The sequence below is a fragment of the Notolabrus celidotus genome, chromosome 11 (genome assembly GCF_009762535.1).
Source record: "Notolabrus celidotus isolate fNotCel1 chromosome 11, fNotCel1.pri, whole genome shotgun sequence".
NCBI classification, from domain to species: Eukaryota; Metazoa; Chordata; class Actinopteri; order Labriformes; family Labridae; genus Notolabrus; species Notolabrus celidotus.
This window is the reverse complement of record NC_048282.1, coordinates 13,087,470-13,091,400: the sequence shown is the minus strand read 5'-3', so window position 1 is coordinate 13,091,400 and position 3,931 is coordinate 13,087,470.

Genomic DNA, 3,931 nt, shown 5'->3' with positions numbered 1-3,931 from the left:
TCAAATTTGCCTTCTCATGTTTTCAAATTTATGTAGATTGGTTTAACCCTTTGGCGAGCTACTTGGCAAGGGGTTACAAGCGACCGGTTGCTCGCGAGCCACGCGTTGGAGATCCCTGCTCTAGAGAGCGATGCTTTCAGCTACGAGTCTGATGTTTATTTCTTCAGCTTGATATTTACTTTGTAGACTATGGAAGGATCAGAGAACCAGCAGGACAGATGTCAGAGATCCAGCTCCATCAGGTGGCCCGCAGGCTGGCGGACTGTGGGGTGTGAGTCCTAATCAGGATGTTGTCCCCCTTCCCTTTAAGGGAGGAAGAGAACACTCTGAGGAATCCAATGTAACCTGTCCCAGAAAAAATCCACCAACACTTTCTGAACGTGCGACAGGAGAGAGGACGGAGAGTCAACAGGCCAGTCTGTGCCACAGAGCAGAGGAAACCTGACATCCATACGACATCTTAGGCAGCAGACACTTTGACCTTTCCAAAAACACCCTCCCAGTTTTTCTTTAAAAATGTCTCATTCCCCAGAAACACACCAAGATATTTAAGACCACCTGTGTTCCAGACCAGACCTCCAGGGAGACTGAGCTGACTCCTCAGCCTCTCCCCCACCAGCACAGCCTAACTCTTACCCCAGTTCACTTTGGCAGAAAACATTAGACCAAACATGTTTACAGTTTATTTTAATACATCGATGTCTCTCTGTTTGTTAACCAGGACCATGACATCATCAGTGTATACTGACAGTTTAAAATGACCATCAGACCCAGGATAGCAGTTCCCACAGAGACCAAATCTCTGCCTGTGGAGCAAAGGTTCGATGGCTGAAGAATATAACATGCCAGACATGGAGCAGCCCTGACTCACCCCTCTCGTCACCACAAACAGAGCGCCCAGACCAACATTTATCTTCAGCACATTCGCAATGTCAAAGTACAGGACCTGGCTATGAAACCTGGTCTGAACCCAAAGGTCTGCCATAGGTACTGGTGTTCAACCTAGTCAAAAGCCTTTTCCTGGTCTCTTGAAATCAGACCAGTCTCTACGCTCAAAGAACCCTCCTCCACACATCAGCAATGGAGGAGAATCACAGAAATAGGTTGCTGGGTATTGCCAGAATATGCTGCCTAATTACAGGCACTACTTTGAATGATCTGAGTGAGATATTCAAACTCAGGACTCTTAAAAAAGGCTCCGTCAGTCTGAAATGGTCCACCCGCTGGTTTAAGAGCTCATGTTGCTGTCCGCTGTATATACTCTCTAATTGCAGGACCGACAGAGTGAAAAACTCCTCTGTCTGCTCTGCCATGTGCCTTCCTAATCCCATTAACACCTGTAAATAATTGTATAAACCCTTGGTACTTGTGTCACATGTTTACTTTGATTGGACGTCATGAATTTCTGAATGTTTAAAATGACAAATGAAAACAAATCAATAATCTATGTTAAACATGATGTTGGAGCCATGACAGATTCAAGTGTTTATATTATGTTATTTTGAGGTTTAGGGTAGGATATTGTTTGTATACTTTTTGTGGTGTTATTTTTGTTGTTTGTTTACGATATGGTTTATTGTGGGGTCAGTTAATTAGATTATTTATGGGTCATGTGTTAGGGGCGGGGATATTGAGTTCATTTAGGCCACCTGTTTTCTTTTGTTTGCAGGTAGAGAGAGGGGTTGAGCTGGGTCTCCGTACTTTTTGTTGACCCCTTAGTTTATGTTTATGATCGCTTATTTTCTGTTGGTGCACTTTATCATGAGTTGATTATCCTTTTGTGTTAATAAAAGGTTAAACTTACTTTTTTGTGCAATAGTGATTTTTGCTTTTAGCGCGTCCGACACTAACTAGCCCCAGCGTCAGCCTCTCAGCGGCTTTTGGCTCTTTGTAGTCGCTACACATGAGTTTGTTGTATCACAGGTTTTTCATATAAACTTTTTCTATCATGGTATGAGTCAAGTTATTATAATGTGATAATACTTGTTAGAATTGTAATGATTATAATTATGTTAATTTTAATTAGACTGATGTCTGTTTATGTACGTGTTTAATATGATTAATATAACCATATTAATCTGCTCTTTATTCATTGTAAAACCTAGAGTGTGTTGTGTGTTCTGTTGCAGTGTGATGTGTGTTTTGTGTTGCAGTGTGATGAGTGTGTGTATATGTGTGTTTTTGTGTGTGTGTGTGTGTGTGTGTGTGTGTGTGTGTGTGTGTGTGTGTGTGTGTCTGTGTGTCTGTGTGTGTCTGTGTGTCTGTGTGTGTGTGTGTGTTTGTAAGCGTGTGTATGTGTGTGCCTCAGGAGCAGAGTAATGATGTGACCTGGTGGTCAGGTAAATGTAAATGTAAATGTGTTTATAATTACATCCAGCGCTCTGCGTTTGCGTCACAAACATAGAATTATAATTCATTAAGGTCACCACATTAAACTGGAACACAAACAAACACACACTCCTAACACAAACAGATTTTGAACACAAACACACTTTGAACACAAACACACACTTTGAACACAAACACACTTTGAACACAAACACAGTTTAGTAAGACACATCCAGACAGTTTTCCTTTACTCTACGGACTGTTTGATAAATCTTTAAATTACTTTAAAAAGTTAAACATGATTAAAATGTTTACTTAGTATTTAAATGACTGTAACTGTAAAACGTTAAAATATTAAATTGTTTAATAAAACTTTCCCTCATATCAAACAGCACCTTCCTGTCTCAGGATTGATCTACTCAAAAAGCAAATTCATGCTTGTCTCTCTCTCTGTTGTCTCAGCTATAGTTGTCTCTCAGGTGTATGCACCTGTATCCTATCAACCTTAATCAGACATGTGAGTGATCAGATTTCTGTTTTGTGTGTGACGGTTAGCTGTTTGTGAATTCCTTTTTTGTGATGAGAACTTTTTGGAAAGGGGATCATTTCACTCAAAATTAATGAACAATACATCATTGAGAGATGTGCATACAGCTCCAGAGCGCAGCACACTGTCTGCTCAGTATTGCAGTTTGTGATGCATTTAATCATCAGAAGGTGTGTTTTCAGTGCCCAGCAGGATGCCCTCTTCTTTTTCTCTGTAGCTCCTGAAGACGCTCTGGATGTCCCGGAGGAGAGAGATTAGATTAACTCAGAGAAGAAGCAGTGTTCATTCTCTCGGTTGAGTGTGTGTTCATGATGAGTTATAATTATTGACTCTGACTCTGATTTATTTCCTGTCTTTGATTGAGCCAGCCTATAGCAGAAGAATAATTAACAACAAGCTATCAGACACACACAGCTGCTGTTGTAATTATAATGATTATAATGAATTCACTGTCAGAGACGTGTTAACACAGAACACAGGAGACAAAAAGAAGGCTTTATTCGAACTCAACACAATCAAACTCGTTCACACACACACAAAGAGAATCTATAGTTTGAACCTGCTCTGCCTCCCTCTGAGGTCTGATAAGAACAGGCAGCAGGTGTGAAAACTCCATACATGTTACCTGATATCTCTGATGAACTGTTTTTGATCCTGTTCATAACACCTGCAGAAGGATGGAGATGAAATCTGACAGAAAACCTCCCTTTAATTTAAGCCTTTAAAATATTCTTCTTCTATTCTTCTATTCTTCTTCTTTTAAATCCAGGTACACAGACTCAATTTGATCCAGGTAAAGACCTGGGGAGGACAGGCAGGTGATGGATCATACATGAGGTTAAAATTGCACTTTAGTCTGCAGGCGCCCTTAACCTGGATCAGGTAGGGGTTGAAGACAGGAAGCAGAGATGATGATGTGTAGGAGAAGCTCAGCTCGTTGCTCACCAGTGCTCAGGATTAATTTCCAGGTGATTTTTCAGGTTTGATGAACCTAAAAGGACCTCTGAAAGCAGTGAAGCCTCTGTGTGTATTCTGTGAATGTTGTTGTGTTGCATT